This window comes from Camellia sinensis, chromosome 5 (assembly GCF_055761805.1).
Source record: "Camellia sinensis isolate YWXY chromosome 5, ASM5576180v1, whole genome shotgun sequence".
Taxonomy (NCBI): domain Eukaryota; kingdom Viridiplantae; phylum Streptophyta; class Magnoliopsida; order Ericales; family Theaceae; genus Camellia; species Camellia sinensis.
In genome coordinates this window covers 71,550,952-71,569,672 of record NC_138965.1, presented here as the reverse complement: position 1 = coordinate 71,569,672, position 18,721 = coordinate 71,550,952, and positions in this window count along the sequence as shown.

The following is an 18,721-nucleotide window of genomic DNA, read 5'->3' as shown; positions in this document are numbered from 1 at the left end:
GGTTAACTTAGAGGTGGCAAATCTAATTCAAATTTATTTAAAATTCATATTAATCTGCTCAAATTAATAAATGGATTACTCATTGTCAACCCAATTATAATTAGGTTTACATAGATTGGTGTTGGTAAAAATTTAGTTTAAGCCCAATCGACAGTGATAGATCAACTGGCTTAAATAAATATTAAATAAACACAAATAGACTTTGTGATTGAGTTCTATGCCTTAAACAAATTAAGGACTTCCTTGGAGGTAAATAAATGAAGAAGAGATAGAACTTAACATAATATGTATTTATTCAATTATATTGTTACTTGCTACCACTTGCAAGAACTCAAACAAGAACAAATACATCAATCGACAGAAAGGAAGAAATGGGGGTTGGAAAACTATCACGTAATCTACTCCTAACAATTGCTAAATTAAACTACTCATAGATAAATATCACGAATTGTGAGTGGTCTGAAGTCCCCTCTTCCCTTTCGTCCAGTTTTTTTATACTTGATCTACCCATCCTTAGTTCTGATCTTCCCTGATCCTCTATCTCTTTGCATCTCTATCCCACATTTTAGGGACAGCTTTCTTGATTTTTTTCATTCTAATTTCCTCATTGATTTTCTACAACCACTTTTATTCAGTCATCTTTCTTCTGGATTATCTTTTTAACAAAAGAACCACGTAGCATGTCCCCTCCATTACGCCATGTCAACAACTTATGCTACGTCAGTAACCTGTCGACAGAAGGTTTCCAAAATTTAGCACCAACAAGGCCCCCCTTCATTCAAGGTAAATAATTTTCCTTCAATGATTTGAATTGCAACCCATTGACAGAAATAGAGTCATAAAAGGCCTCTTGTAAATCCAAAAAAATGTTTGGGCCACTTGCCATCCTCTAGGCCCAAATGCTTCTCCCTCGCTTGGGCCTCACACAAAGATACTTAAGGATTTCAAACTCTTCCTCTTCACCACTTCTATACGACAAACTTCTTTCTACTTTTGAAAACCACAAACCCTAAGCTTTTAAACCATGTCTTCTGATTCAAGCATTGACTTGGTTCGTCAATTCCTTCATGAAGTTGTCCAGCTTATTGAAAAGAACAATTCAATTCTCAGATCACCGTTAGCCCCATTGCTGGTGCTGGAGAGCTTGGACCTTGTGTCTAAACCATTTTCCAGATGATTTGTCTGCATACTACCTAATCGTTGATGGTGAAACCCTTCTTGTAATAATCCGACCCTCGTACATGATTCTGGTATCTTTTCAGTCCCTTATTCTGCGATTTTAAATGCTTATTGTGAAATTTTATGTGAAATTAAGTTTAATTAAGTGAATCCTATGATTATGGATGCATATCTGTCTGATAAGAGAAAAATCTGTCACAATTATAATGTTTGAATCAGAAATTGGAAGCCTTAGAGGCTTAATTACCTGAAAGTCATTTTACATTTGAGATCAGCATAATTTTTAAGTCATAATGGACATTTTTGTAAAAATTTGATTTGGGATGATTAAACTGATTGATTTTTGTTTTATTCACCTTTAGTATATATCTATGCTTTTTACATGTTTGACTTAGAAGCCATTCCTCAAGATATTTCCTGAGAGAAAAGGAGTTAGAGAGGAAGAGGGTTTGAGAGTAAGTTCATCAAGAAGATTGGGAAGTTGAGAAAGTCATAGGAATTTAAGCTCAAGGTATGAAGTATCTACTTTTGTTAAGCCCTCTTGATGCTTGAGTAAGAATTCTCTACAATATTAAGTTAGGGTTGTCATTGAAATCAAGATTATGTGCATGTTCTTTGCTTAATTGTAATTGTGGTTGTATTAGTGATTCCAAACTTTATGATAGGAAATTCTATCTTTTCCTCTTGATTTTATTTGTTGTGTGAAATTCATCTACATACCTAGAAGGTTATCTATAAATCTATATATATAATTGGAACCAACATAATTCAGTCATGAAGGGAATGAGTTGTGCATGCGTAAGTTAAGGTGATGATCTTAATCGCATTTATAATGCATGTTATGAGGATATTGAATTATTAGCTTGCACTAAATTTACCTATTTTGAGCCTTGCCACATTTGTACCAAGCTGGGGTTTTGACTTGAATTTCGGACTGCAAAACTGGGCAAATCGCCGCACGTGCGGGAGTCACGCCCGCACATGCGGGAAATGAAGAATTTTTGAGTTTTGGCTATTGCTAAAAAAGCACGTGCAGGGCTTCCCAGCCGCACGTGCGGGGCTCACAGCCGTACGTGCGGCCCATGCTGAAGAATTCTGTCTGCTCCATTTGACCTGTTTGACCCTCTGGGATGGTTAAAATTAGTATTTGAAATCTTTAAAATGCTTCTTAATTTACTGGAAGTTATCGAATGAAATGTGAAGTTAAGAGGAACTTGGACTAATTTGTGAGTTATATGTGTGCGTAGGTCACATACCGGAAGGAGCTGTAGCGCCATCAGCGCACTATGAGTAGTAGTACACTTTACTTATTGCTAATAGTTCCTATTGGCACTCTATTCCTCGCAAATTACTTGTGTTAACTTATATGAACGATTGGAAAAATGTGTGTACATGTGTGTACCTCCGTATGACTCTGAAACTCTATATGATTCTGAAACTAATTTGCTCTGATGATATCTAGGCCTATGGCCAATCTGCAAAATCTGTTAGGCCTATGGCCAATCTGCAAAATCTGTTAGGCCTATGGCCAATCTGTGAAACCTATTCGGCCTAAGGCTGTTCTGTATATCTCTGGGCTTAAAGCCGCTCTGAATAAAATCTGGGCCTGGGGCCGTTCTGAAAATGTTTATCGAATGGAATTAAACATCTGCCTCCACAGCTGTATGCATGATAATTCGAGTTTATCTAATGTTAAGTTTAAGTACTATTATTCACTAAGCTTTGCTCACTCTGTATTTTATCTGCTTCTGTAGGTAATCAACCTGGAGGCCAGTCCTGACCCTTGAGGCTCGTCTCTCTTTTGTCAACCTAAGTGTGTCTAGGCACTTAATGAAGCCCGTGCATTTTGTAAAGTCTTGTTAGGCTTTTGGCTTGTACTCTGGTTGTTTACCTATGGTTGAAATGTATATAACCCCTTCTTCACCAATGTTTTTGTTATACGCACAATTGTGGGGCTGGGTCTATGTATGTGTATGTATGTAACTGAAGCTCGGGTGTATGTTTCCTGTATATTAGCTACCTAATGCGATATTTGCGATCCTGGCATGGTAGTGGTAGCTCAATGGATGTGGTTTTATGTTATTTTATATTATTAATGCTTCCGTTCAGGCCCCATATCTTATGTACATCGAGTTAAGTGTCCGTTTCTGAAGTGGTCATGCCCAAACTTTTAGGGGTGGGTTTGGGGGGTGACAAGTAGTATCAGAGCACGAGTTGCTATCTCACACATGGATTCATTGTGCTTTAGGATGTCTAGCAAAGACTTAGGCATCATGCACAACATTCTGAAAGCTTATGAAAAGATCGATCGCAACGTTAAATGAACTTTGCTAACGCTAACGATTTTGAATCATGCCTATTGTATATCTTTTGTGCATATTGTAATTGGTTGTTATGTAGAATATGGTGAGAACAAGAACGGAAGACCCGGAAGATGCTACCTCTGCACGGTTGGATAGAATGGAAAGAATGATTATGGAAATGGCAGAGACTATACGACAACAACAGCAACAGCCACAACCACAACCGCCACTACCACCGGTACCTCTGCCTGTAGTGCAAGATTTCCATGCTGAGGACCGAACCATTACACTCACAAAGGAGTTTAAAAAGATGAAGCCGCCATCATTCAAAGAAGGAATAGAACCAATGAAAGCTGAAGCCTGGGTGTTGGGAATAGAAAAACTATTTGAAGTATTTCCTTGTACAGAAGCCCAAAAAGTTCAACTAGTTGCCTTCACTCTTGAAGACGAAGCGTGAATGTGGTGGATGCTTACAAGAACTGTACACCAGGGGTTAACATGAGACAGATTCTTGGAACTGTTTTATGATAAGTACTTTCCTCAAAGTGTGCGAGACAAGAAGGTGACTGAATTTGAAACTCTTAGACAAGTAAATAATACCGTTGCAGAGTATGAAGCCTAATTTGCAGAACTAGCCTGGTTTGCACCTCATATGGTGGATACGGATTATAAGAAGGCACAAAAATTTGAAGGGGGATTACGGAGTGCTATTTTGGACCGAGTTAACATGCTGAAGTTGCCCACCTATGTTGATGTGTTGGAAAGAGCTGTTATAGCGGAGGGAAACCTTGCTACTCAGAACCGGATTTCCAAATGGAAAGAAAAGAGGCAGAACAACCAATGGTTAAAGGGGTCGGCTACTCCACCAAACAAGAAGCATAATTCAGGGATCTCCAACACTACCACCCCTACTCAAGATTCAACCCCTGAGTGTTCAGAATGTGGAAAGAAGCATCGTGGGACTTGCTATCAGAAGTTTGGAGCCTGTTTTAGGTGTGGTAAAACGGGCCATCGGGTCAGGAATTGCCCTCAGAGGACTCAACAAAATGGCAATAGGACTGCTACAAGTTCGGCGGGGTTTACACCAGCTCCCAGCACCAAGTCGGCTGTCAAACCTGCTAACAATAAAGACACTGCGAGACAAGGCAAGGTGTTTGCATTGGTTCCGGGAGATGTGCAAAATGCTGCAATAGTGGTGTCAGGTATATTTATCATTCACGGTCATTCTGCTCATGTATTGTTTGATTCTGGCTCTACCCACTCTTTTGTGTCAAAACTATTTGCTCCCAATTTAGATAAATCTAAAGAAGTATTATCTTATATGCTATGTGTGTCCTCACCTTTGGGGGATTCTATGATCTGTACTTCTGTATATTTTGCTTGTGAACTCTAACTTGGGGATATCCGGGTATATTTGAATCTGTTACCTCTTGACATGACTTATTTTGATATTATTCTGGGTATGGACTGGTTGAGTGAATATGGTGCAACTATTGACTGTTTGACTAAGCAAATTAGTTTCCACCCTCCAGGTCAATCAGAGTCTACTTTTCAGGGACAAGGAGTGACTTCTCCACCTTATTTGATTTCGGCAGCAAAGGCCTGTAAACTAATTCAAAAAGGGTGTCAAGGGTATTTATGCAGTATTTTGGAAGAGCAAATGATGAGTGGGGATACTGACATGATTCCAGTTGTCTGTAAATTTCCGGATGTTTTTCCAGAAGAATTACCGGCAGAGTTAGTAGACCGTGAAATCGAGTTTACAATTGAAGTGGTGCCGGGAACTCAACCCGTTTCTAAGACTCCGTACAGAATGTCACCAGTTGAGATGAAGGAATTAAAGATTCAGTTGCAAGATCTACTTGATAAGGGGTTCATTCGCCCAAGTGTGTCTCCTTGGGGTGCACCAGTTCTGTTTGTGAAAAAGAAAGACGGAACACTTCGGTTGTGTATCGATTACAGGGAACTCAATGAAGTGACGATCAAGAATAAATACCCATTGCCGCGGATCAATGATTTGTTTGACTAGTTACAGGGGGCACAGGTCTTTTCAAAAATTCACTTGCGGTCTGGATACCACCAACTGAAGGTTAAAGCTGACAATGTTGAGAAGACAGCTTTTCGAACCCGATATGGGTGGTGTTTGTTTGGGCTTTTTTGAGCCAACTTATGGCTTCTGGCTTTTGAAAAACTATTTTGGACTGTTTGGTTAAACTTATTTCAAACAACTTCTGATTCTAACAACTTATTTTAAGTCAAAAAAGCTGATTTTGAGAAGTTGCTCACCCCTTGCTTCTGATTATCAGCTTCTGCTGTGGACATGTTAATTTCCGGTTATACTCTTAAAATTTTTTATTTTTTATTTTTTTAAAAATAGAAAAAGACCCAAATGAATTATAGAATATTACTATTATTTTTTATGAGAAATATAAACAAGTAGTGAATAATAAAAAATAAAAATTAATTGAAAAAGTTACTTCATAGCTTATTTAACAAACACTACTCAGCAACTTAAATCTATAATCCAACAGTTACACCAAACAGATTAATAGCTTCTGATTAAAGTCATAATTTATAATCTGTTAAGCTATAATCCATAATCCATTTTAACAGCTACACCAAACAGGGCCATGGTCATTACAAATTTCTGGTTATGCCTTTTGGGGTTACTAACGCACCAGCTGCGTTTATGGATTTGATGAATCGTGTTTTCAAGCCCCATTTGGATGAGTTCGTAGTGGTATTTATCGATGACATCCTCATTTACTCAAAGAATGCAGAAGCTCATGAAAATCATCTTCGCTTAATCCTCCAAATACTTCGAGAAAAGAAACTGTATGCAAAGTTGAAGAAATGTGAATTCTGGCTACAAGGGGTGGCATTTCTGGGGCATATTATAACAAAGGAAGGAGTCTCTGTTGATCCACACAAAATTGAGGCGATCGTGAATTGGCCAACTCCTACTAATGTGACTGAGGTGCGTAGTTTTATGGGGTTAGCCGGGTATTACAGGAGGTTTGTTCAAGATTTTTCCAAAATCGCTGTGCCACTTACACAATTGACTCAGAAGGGAGTTGCGTTTGAATAGTCAGAAAAGCGGGAATTTGCTTTCCAGGAATTGAAACAAAGTTAACTACAACTCCAGTTCCAGCCTTACCATCTGGTATCGAAGGATTTGTGATCTATAGTGATGCCTCTTATAAAGGACTTGGTTGTGTGCTTATGCAAAATGGAAGAGTTATTGCTTATGCTTCCCAACAGCTTAAACTCCATGAAAAGAATTATCCTACGCATGATCTTGAGCTAGCAGCAATAGTTTTTGCTTTGAAGATATGGAGACACTATTTGTATGGCACTACTTGCGAAGTCTACACCAACCATAAGAGTCTCAAGTACCTGTTTAGCCAGAAGGAGTTGAATATGCGACAGCGGCGATGGTTAGAGCTTATTAAAGACTATGACTTGCAAATCCATTACCACCTTGGTAGAGCTAATACAGTTACAGACACGCTTAGTCGAAAGAATATGGGGAATTTGGAAAATTTATTTACGGGGCAAAAGGAATTAGTGACTGAATTGTATAAAATGAACGTAGATCTTGTGGTATATGGACAGGAAGCCATAGTAGCAGCAGTGATGGCCTAACCGACCTTACTTGAAGAGATCAAACTACGGCAAATGGAAGATGAAACTTTAAGGAAGGTAGGTGATGAGTTAGAGACAAAACCGAAACCGGGATTCAATTTGGAGAAATTAGGGTTACTGTTTCTAGCATCCCTTCTCCATTGCCTCCTTCCAACAAGGCCAAAACTTTTGGTAAGGCAAAGGATAAGGCTCCCAAGGTTTGTACAAAAAAGCCAAAAAAAAGAAGGAGAAACCCTATGGATGGCACTCTCATGGCTTCTACCTTCATAACTTATGATGCAGAACTTGAGAGGAAAGCCAAACAATCTTCCTCTTTTTCCAAGCTACCATCCAAGGCTGATGTTAACAAATCTCCTCCAACAAGATCAAAGAAAAGGCACAGCCCAATCAGCACAGACACAAGAAAGGGCCATAACTCTGATATGGACACCTTGACCTTGTAGGAGCACAAACTCACCTTGACCTTCGGGTCATGACAATATAGGTCAAGTAAAGGGACCACTTGGGTCAACATCGGAGATCTTTGTGTACATATAACAAAGAGCCACAGTTTTGTTTCTCCCGGGTGAGGCTCACAAGTCAATGTTTGCTATGCATCCAGAAAATACCAAAATATACCGAGACTAGAAACAAATATACTGGTGGCCAAACATGAAGAGGGAAATTGTCGACTACAATTCCAAATGCCTTTAATGTCAACAAGTAAAAGCTGAACACCAAAAATCGGCAGGTTTACTTCAGTCTCTTCCTATGCTATTTGGGTTATTGTTGATAGAATGACGAAATTTGCTCACTTTCTTGTTGTGAAAACTTCGTTTAATGCTTATAGACTTGCCACTATTTATATTGATGAGATTATTCAATTACATGGGGTTCCAGTATCTATTGTGTCAGATAGGGATCCTAAATTTGTTTCTAGATTTTGGCAAAGTTTTCAACAAGCAACGGGCACAGAGTTGAGATTCAGCACTACTTTTCATCCACAAACCAAAGAGAAAATCGAGAGAACTATCTAAACATTAGAAGATATGCTTCGTATGTATGTCTTAAAGTTTCAAGGTAGCTTAAAACTTCAACCTTCTTCATAGATAGGAACATATAGTTACATCATAACATCTTAAGCAGTTATACAAAATATTTATACATAACAAGTTCCAAAAACAAAAGAAAACTAAACAGTAGGGTTGACACAACTTGGCTTCACATGAGTCCAAGATCGGCCCATCATGGAGGCACTCCAAAGTGGCTTGACAGAAGGGTGGACTCTTGAGGTTGCTTTAAACTTGACGCTCAACTTACTTACCTACATATCTATAGGGGAAGGGGGTGAGTTAAAGCCCAGTGAGTAATACTAGTACAAAGAGGTTAAATGAATGATGTTTATTGTAATACAAAATCATTTCATATATTTTCTGAAGTAAAGCATACCCGAATACTTGTCATATTAAAGTTCTCAAATCATATTCATATATGGTACATCCAATAGTGCAAACAAAGGGCTTGAAGGCATAGCAAAGGGACCACATGGGTCTACCGAAGGGACAATATAGGTCAAGCAAAGGGACCACTTGGGTTTAACGAAGAGACCATATAGGTCAAGCAAAGGGACCACTTGGGGTCAACATCGGAGATCTCTGTGCATATATCACAAAGGGCTATGGTGTTGTTCCCCCGGTCAAGGGTCTTATAGCAAAGGGCCACGATATTGTTTCCCCCAGGCGAGGCACTTATAGCAAAGGGCCATGGTATTGTTACCCCCAGGCATGGGCTACACTAAGGATACCATAATTACATGTCAAAAGAGACGATCATTCATTCATATCAAAATAGCATTTCAAAATAATACTCTTGCAGTAAGTCAAAATACACTTTAACAACATATCTTTACAAAGATACTACTCACAGTGGGCTGGTATAGATGTTGGACCTCAGTTGACCACCTACACAAAACACATAACACATATACACATTGAAACACAGGTTCATAAAAAATAGAGTATCTTAAATTGATTCTTTTACGTGTATTTCTAGCTTATTCTATGACCAAGGATATCTAAATGATACTTAAGACCAGTGCACGAGTTTATGATGATCCACTTTAGTTCCTCAAGTTTGCTTTTGTCTTAAAACTTCTTGGATGTTTCTCTATTTTCATCTTATTATTCTTTATTTTTCCTTGCATTTGCCCTTTTTGTCAACAAAAAAGAAGAAAGCTTCTGGCAGCTGAGGACACCAGTAGCTTTTCTAGAGACTTTGTGTCTCCTCATGCCTCTGATCAAAACCTAGCAGAGTAAGAAAATGCCTTCTCTTCATCTATAGTAGAAATAGTTGCCAAGCTGGCACACTATGTTATGATTGTTGTACTTGTTCCACTTTTGCAATTTGTCCCTCTGGGAGATGATGAAGTCAGAGCTTACCACTACTTCAGCTTTGAATCCTTAAGTTGTAGTAGCTCAAACATCTAGCTTAATTGACAGAGATTACATCAATAAGATGGTTGCTTCCTCTTCAAAAGCTGCTGCTGAGGCAGAATCAGAAGGGATGGAAGAGCAAGCACCCATGACTAGGCTTGAATCCTCCTTAAGGCTTGAGGATCAACCTGCTGTCCCAAGAATGGAGGAGCAAAGAACACAAGAAAAACCAATATCCAATGTCAGTCCCGAGGCCTCTTTAAGGCCTGAAACCCAAGCTGTTGTCATAGCAGAACAAAGGATAGAAGAGTACACTTCTGAGGGTAGGCTTGAAGAGACCACCTCCAGTTCTCAAAGGCAGAGCTATGAAACTGAAACAGCACCTCTTTCGCCAACAATTGTGCCTGAGGTTGATCCAAACCTTGTTGAATCACCTCAAGTGTCTGATAGTCAACCTCTCATAGAACACTTTCTATCACCTCAAGGTAAATCTCCTATTTGTTTCATTTTTCTTCTATACTTTTTTCCACTTCCTTTTATTCTTTGTCTTCCTTACATGCAACAACCACTTCTAAGGCCACCTCTGAGCCAATCGATGGGGCTCTTTTTGGGCCTCTTCCTGACCAATCACTTCTAGAACTTTCTACTTCTGCCCCACTCACATCTCTTGAAGGTATTATTTGCTCTTTTCTTGCTTATCCCTTTTCATGTGATCTAGGAGACTCTTTAGGTGATATTCCTTCTTTTGCATTTCCTTCATCAGTCCCTTCAGATTACTCTTTTCTTATCCTCGAACAAAGGCTGTCATCCTTTGGGCCTTCTAATATTTTCTTAGGCCTCACAACTACTAGCATTCCCTTAGAAGTGGGAGAATCCACAATTATAACATAAATGGTCACCTCTCTAGTTATTGCAACTCCTACCACTGAGATTGGGATTCAAACCTCCCAAGCAAGTCCTTTCAAGAGCACCTCATCTTCTTCCACTACTATTATTGAGGTAATCTTGCTTTTGTTATTCTCTTTGTTTTGTTTCAAGTCCTTATTGCTAGACCTCTTGTTTACTCATATCTCATATTTTAAGTAGGCTAGCAGCTCCCCCATGGACTTAACTCCTGATTTTCTCCAAAAGGATAATGTTGTCTAGTTGTCAGTTGCTAGCACTACCTATAAGGAAAGGTTCAGCCAGCTTACTACTACGGAACAATAAGAGGTTGATCAATTATTTTTGCTGCTAAATGTAGACACCCCATTTTGACCGGCCCTAAGACTTGAGCGCTTTCTTTTAATTACTTGATGATGAAAATGAGAATGTGTTTCTCACAAAATCCTCGATATGAAAGATGGAATTTGAGCTTTACTCTCTACCCTAAGCTTGTTTTGGCCAAATGTTTAAGTCCCGTTTGACAGCCAACTTCTTTTGGACAGAACCGAGCAGTTTTCTGACATTCTATTGTAATTCAAATAGACTTATGAGGATATTGTAGACACCCCATTTTAATCGGCCCTAAGACTTGGGTGCTTTCTTTTGATTGGCCGATGATAAAATTAAGAATGTGTTTATCACAAAATCCTCAATAAAAAAGATGAAATTTGAGCTTTACTCCCAACCTTAAACCTATCTTGGCCAAGTGTTTAAGACCTGTTGGACAGCCGGAGCAAACCTGGACTGAACCAAAGCAAAATGACCAAGTTTCTCTCTAGTCGGTCGATTGCCTAGTTGGTCGTTCGGCTGGTCAACCGGCTAGTTGACCGCCTAGAGACAACAAAGGCTGTTTTTTTTGTTGGTTTAGGTGGGGCACTTCACAACCCCATTTTTTGACCCATTCATGCATTGAATGCATACATACTTAGCCTCCATTGCCTAGTGCTTGATCCATTGAAGGTAATGCTCTATTTTTGTCTTCCGTTAGCTCCGTTTGTGCTCTATTTGCTCCATTATCTTCTTTAATGCTCCATTCTTGTTTTCTACCATTTCTCTACTTGCATTGCCTATATAAACACATCAGATTGTTAAGAGAAGGGGGACGATAGATTGATTAGAGAAGGCTAGAGATAGAGAAAGAAAGAGTCTAAACTTTGGATTCAAGAGTTGGCCAAACTTGAGTGTTAGTTGTGAACTTCCGTTTTCTCAAGTTATATACCATATCTCATCTTCTATTGCAAAAGTCATCCAGGCATGTTATTATAGTCAAATTCTAGAACTTTGATCAAAGAGAGAGTGTTTGTTGCTGAAAAAGAGAAAATCAAGGCTTACCAATTTCCCTCTACATATAGTGTTATACAATTCAAGTCACCATTCTAGCTCAAATTCCAAGCTTTTGAATTGAGGATTGAGAACATACTTTACAATCTTGAGAGTGATCAAAAGGAAGTTTGGAAATCAAGAAGTTCATCATTTCCTTGGAAGGTGAATTTTTAATTTCTCTCATTTTTCTTCTATTATCTTTCTTATATCAATTTTCTTGTTTTCATTTCATATTATAAACTTGTTGCAATCTAACTAGAAGTGGTTAGTTGAGCCACTCACATATTCCTCGTTTTCTTTTTTCTCGGTGTCTCAACAAAACAAGTTTTGTTAGGCCTAGTTGGTTGGCCGGCTAATTATTTGGGTGCCCCGGCAAACTTCTTCTGGATGAAACAAAATAGGCTTCCAGTGTTGAGCATAATGATTTCCAGCGATCCTCAAGACCTACATCTTCTATTTTTTTTTTAAATTTTAATTTGAGAGTTTTGTAAGGTTTTTATTTTATTTTATTGTAATATTTTGTTTTTCTCTCTTTCATTCGGATATGTAATTATTCAAGTGTTGTAATAATTTCCCACCCAGCTTATTTCTATCTCATTTTTTTACTTGCTTTTCTTATTTGTAAATATGAATCATATTTTGCTTTTCATCATATCCATGCTTTGCATCCATGTTTCATGCACCTTCATTTAGCTAAATTTGCATTTATGGATTTAATCAATTCTTATGTGATTATATGTGCTACCTCATGTTCTTAAGATGATTCACATGTTATATGTTAGAAGCCAAATCTTTAGTTGCATTTCATGAGTGAATTACATTAGGATTTTGCATATTAGATCATGCATGTCTTACTAACTTTGTTTTGTAACTACTCGCGGGATGTCGATAAATATGTATGTTTTTATGTTTTAGCATCCCACTTTTGTGTGTTTTTCTTACTATGTTTAGCATCCTGCCATGTGGCTATTTGCTTATGTGATACAACTTTATGAATGCAGGTGGATGGAGGTTATGTTGTTTAATTTGGAGTGATGTTGATTTTCATGTTTGTAAACTCAATTTATTTGAGTTGTGTATCTTCAAAACTCTTCCAAAACGCATGAAGTCAAGTTGTTCCAAAATAAATGATATAGTCTATACTTGTTTGCTTTACATTGTAACTTTTAGGATTTATTAAATAATCGAAACATTAGCATATAAAGTTATTAAAACTCATATCATGGTTTAGTAGAGATCGATCTTTGATTGGGTAAGTAGGGCCGTTCAATTAAAGACCTTCTTTCTTATACCTAAGGTTCCAAACCGAGACATTTTTGGTTACGACGACTAGTGGCCTTGACATGAGTCACGGGTTTCCTAATTTTCAAAAATATCATAGCAACTCTGAGATCTGTTGATGAAATCCATTTCTGGCAAAGGTTTTGCCATATATTGGATTTTCTGTAAAATTTGCTGGATTTGGACTCTCATATATGTTTCACATTGCACTCGTGAGACTAGATCAAAGAAATCGAGGGTCCAAATTGTTTAACGCGCACGAGGTATCTCCCAGGCAATGTTACAGTTTCTAGCGACTCTGCTAGGGATTTTATGAAACCATGACTCGAACTCCATGATATGACTTTTATTTTCAACTATATGTTTTTTTTGCATTGCATGCATTGGTGCACTTAAAGTCCCTGCGTTGCCCAGATACTACTGAGAGTACATGCAAGCTTTTTTTGATACTATACCATCTCCGCATTACTTTGGAGACTTTGTTTTAATACCTCTTAAAGATCTGTCAAAAATGTAGCTCCACTGTCTAAGGTTATCGGACTTAGAAAAGAGGCTATATTTACTTTTCTGACTTCCTAAGATCTTACTTGGTTATTAACTAAAGGACTATTTCATGACATTACCTTGATTTCAACCCCTAAGAATAGAGCTAACCTTGTATATATAGTGAGCTATAGCACCTTCCCAACTTAGGACAGGATGCTATCCTATTTTTAGGATGTATGATACCGCTTGTTTGAATAGATCATTTCAAAGCTAGGACACAGTAACCCTACGCCCAATAGGGGTGTTTGTTCTCTTTCCTACTATGTGTAATGTATGGCATCTATATAGGGGTTCCCAAATTTGAATAAATGGTTCAAGCATATCATTTTGATGGGTTGAATTCAATGTTTCAGCATCTTATATAATGATCAGTTAAGCCGGAATGCTACTGAATTTTTGATTAGGAGTTCTGTTTTTGTTTTTAGGCCAGGCCAAAACTCCGTTTTGTTGCAAAACCAAAGAAAGAACAAATAAGAAATATGTGGGTGAGTCAACTCACCACTTCTAGTTAGATTACAATAGTTTATAACATGAAATCAAAACAAGAAAAGCAACATAAGAAAGAGAATGCAAGAAAATAAAAAGTGTACAAAATTAACCTTTCAACGAAAGGATTTGATTTCTAAACTTCATTTTGATCACTCTTAAGTTTAGGAAGTATGTTCTCAATTCTCAGTTTGAAAATTTAAAATTCTTGTTAGAATGGTGTTTTTGAATTGTTTAACCGTGTGTGTAGGGGAGTTGTTCAACTCGCTATTTTTCTCTCTTTCAACAACACTCACTCTATTTTGATCAAAGCTACTAGAATTTGGCTATAATAGAATTTTTGGGATGGTTTTGATATATAGAAATATGGGATATCAGTGTCTATGGAGGTTTTGGTTCAAAGCTTAAGGCTTCTCCCTTTTTCTCTATATCTCTCTTCTCTTAATTGATTTTCTTCCTCTTTTCTCCATCCCCTCACAATCTAATCGCCCTCCCTTTAAGCAATGATGGAATGCTAAGTTAAGAAGATGGTAGGAGACAAGGTGGGAGACAAGGATGATTGGGTGACAAGGATGAAGACTTTGGATGGCCCTTTTGTAGAAGAGGATAAACACTTTTTTGACAGTAGAGGCCAATGGAGGACAATATAGGGAGTATGTATCCACCTCCTGGATGAATGTATCAAGAAAGATCTGAATTGGCATAACCCATATTTTTTAACAAGAATTCTATTGAAATTGCCTTGCTCCTGGGCAAATTAGCCAGCTGACCAATTTCTTGGCTGGCCAGCCAATTCTATGGTTGGTCGGCTAAAATATTAGTCATGGCTTGACTTTTTTGCATGAAATAGGATTTTTCGATAGAATTATCCTCCTTTCCTCCTATTTTCACACTGTTCTTTGCTCAATTTTCATAGAAAACATTTTATTTTGAAGTTTAAAATTGAGTCTTGGAACATTATGGAAATACTCAAAACAAAGCGGAGAAAGAAAGTTTCGAAAGAGAGTTTTGAACGAAACTTGAACACTTGGCCAAAACAGGCATAGGGTTAGAAATGAAGCACAAATTCCATTTTTCTTACTGAGGATTATGTGAGAAACACATTCTTGTTTTCATCATTACGTAATCAAAAGAAAGCGCCCAAGTCTTAGGGCCCGTCAAAATGGGGTGTGTATAGTTCCCCTTCTTTGATAAAACTTGAGTATCAAAGCCTGAAGACGACCCTTTTGACAAGGCCATAAGACTTGGGTGAACAAATAAGATGCAAATGCAGTTGGTTGAACCCAAAGGTTACCTACATATCCCCTTGCAAGGAATCAAACTAGCGTAGTTCAGGGCAGAATGCAAATGATATGCGATTGAAAGTTGATTTTTTTTTTCTTTTTAAAATTACACGATTTATGCAATGTGGTATGTAATATATGGTGAGGAAAGCCTCATGCAAATGAAGCATAGCAAGGGGTACAATCTAAACACACTCACATAAGAGGAGAGAAAGTAAGGTTTTAATCAACAAACGAAACCCAAACCGTACCTCAATACGAAATAAGGGATTTATTTCAACCGAGAAAATGAGTAAAAGATCTTAACCAACATGCAAGACCTAGACCGTACCTTAATACGAAATAGGGGATTGGTTTCAATTGGGTAACGGAGAAATGGGTCTTAACCAACAAGCGAGACCTAGACCATACCTCAATATGAAATAGAGGATGGGTTTCAACTGGGTAAAAGAGAAAAAGGGTCTTAACCAACATGTGAGACCTAGACCGTATCTCAATACAAAATAGGGGATAGGTTTCAACTGACGGATAGTTTTAACCAATAACCCAAGAAGAGGAAGGTATTAACTGATGGTGGTTTCAACCAACAACCTGACAGAAAGGATAGTATCATCATCCCAAAGACAGGCTAGTATTAACTGAGTGGTTTTAACCATCAACCCAAAAGAGGGCCTAGTATTAGCTGATGAAAAAAAAAGTTTCAAATGATGGATAGTTTTAACCAACAACCCAAGAATAGGGAGGTATTAACCGATGGTGGTTTTAACCAACAAACCAAGAAAGGAATAGTGTCGTCATCTTGAAGAGGGGCCAGTTGTAGACACCCCATTCGGCCAGTTATACTCAATTTATTAATGAAAATCACCTTTTTGTCTCTTTTCTGTATGTGCTAATTAATAGCTAAGTAGGACAGTGCAACTCCATTCGGCGATGAATACTTTAAACCAATGGCTAGAACGTTGCAAGACAATGTATCACAATTCGTCATTAAATAAACGGCTAACCAATGCAACATTTGGCTCTAATATAATATGCCGAATTAAATATACGACCCGGTAATAATCTCGTATGCCGAGTACAATCGTACATTTGCCCCAGTCTGGATAAGTCAAAGCCAAATGACATATATCACTTGCAACGTGTAAACTTATCTGCTGAATAAAATATTCGGCTCAAAGCTAAACTCATCTGGCCAAATGGGGTAATGTATTGCCATTTGGCTATAACATCAGATGTCGAATATAGTGATGTATTCCCCTTGACCCATTTGGACATGTCATTCCAAAAGGCGAATAACAAATATGGTGTGTGCCAATTTGGATGTCGTTCGAAAGCCGAATAACATATATCACTTGCAATGTGTAACCTTATCTGCTGAGTAAAATATTCGACTCAAAGATAAACTCGTCTGGCCAAATGGGGTAATGTATTGTGGTGTATTTGCCCTTGCTCCATTTGGGCATGTCGTTCTAAAAGCCGAATAAAATATATGGCTTGTGCCAATTTGGACATGTTTCAAACCCTACTACAGACGTAGGGTTAACTGCAGGGTGCATCGAAAATGTTGCATCCGTAATTAATGAATGAGGTATCTAGTATTTAAGAAGTCCCTAGCATTGTAGAACAAATTTGGCATAGACAACGAAAAGGGGCAATCGATGTCTTAGAGACTTGAGTTGGGGCCTAACTTTTTGTCTGCCGGATTCTTGGTAGCAGGAAGCACTTTCTTGAGGACCAGTTCTCCAGGTGTATAATGCCATAGTTGCACTCACTGGTTATACAACTTGGCAAGGTATTACTGATATCGCGCCATGCACGCAAGAGCACGATCTCAGCGTTCTTCAATCAGAGTCAAATCTAAGGCCAACATCATATCATTACGGCCCATGTCAAAAACCATGGATTTCAATGTGGATAGGCCGATCTCAAGGGGGATAATTTCCTGTGTTCCAAAGTATAAAGCGAACAGTGTTTCCCTAGTAGATTGTCTTGGAGTAGTGCGATGAGCCCACAACACATTAGGCAATTCTTCGACCCACCTGCCTTTGGCTTTTTTTTTTCCTGCCGTTTCTTGATGCCATCCAGAATCACTTTATTAGAAGCCTCCACCTGACCGTTGTTTTGTGGGTATGCCGGCGAGGAAAAGTAGGGTCGTATACCATATGTGTTGCATAATTCCCGACAGATGCCACAATCGAATTGGGTGCCGTTGTCTGAGATAAGTGCTCTTGGTATGCCGCATCGTGTTATGATATTTTTCCATACAAAACATTTAACATCAACATCTCGAATATGTGTTAGTGCCTCTACTTCGACCCACTTTGTGAAATAATCTGTCGCGACGATCAGGAATCGCTTGTTCCCTGGAGCTTGTGGTAATGGTCTGATGATATTGAGTCCCCATTGAGCAAACGGCCAAAGAATAGTAATGGAGTTTAGTTCTTCGGCAGGAAGATGAGTTAAAGGGGAAAACTTCTGGCATTGTTCACATTTCTTTACATAGTTCTCGGCATCTGATCGCATAGTCAGCCAATAGTATCCCTGTGTTACGGCTCAGTGGGCCAATAAGCATCCTTTGGAGTGGGCGCCACAACTACCCTCATGGATTTCGGCCAGTAGTTCCTCAACTTTATCTGGGTGAGCGCATTCCAAGTACGGCCCAAAGAGAGATTTTTTGTAAAGCTTTCCCTGCAGATCTAGGTAGTATCGCAGGGCTTTATTTCATAGCTTGTGGGTTTCTTTCTTATCCATTAGGAGTTATTCGGATGAAAGAAATGCAGCAATAGGGTCCATCCAACTAGGTCCTGGTTCAAAAGAGGTGATGCTCGGCTCTGGGATGAACCCTACTTCGATTGTTCATTTGATTTTTGAGTTGATGGCAGAGGCTAGGCCAGCAAGGGCATCTACATGTGCGTTCTGATCCCGGGTTATTTGATTCAATTTGTGGTGGTCAAATTTCATGAGCAAGGAATGCGCCATTTTCATATAGGCTGCCATGCGGTCATTTTTGGCTGCATATTCTCTTTTCAGATGGTTGATGACTAATTTTGAGTCACAGAAGACAAGCAACTGCCTTGCACCAAGGTGAAGTGCGTTACGAAGGTAGGTTAGCAATGCTTCGTATTCGGCCTCATTATTTGATGCATCAAAGCCCAGTTTGACCGCCTACTCGATTATTACCCCTTTGGGGCTCATGATTACTACTCTAGCCCCGCTGCCACGTTGATTGGATGATCCGTCACAGTACAACTGCCAAATGTCTCCAATATATATTCGCCAGTCGAATTTAGGTTGCACCTGATCAGACTTGGGGTCGACAAGGCATCCCGTGAACTCGGCT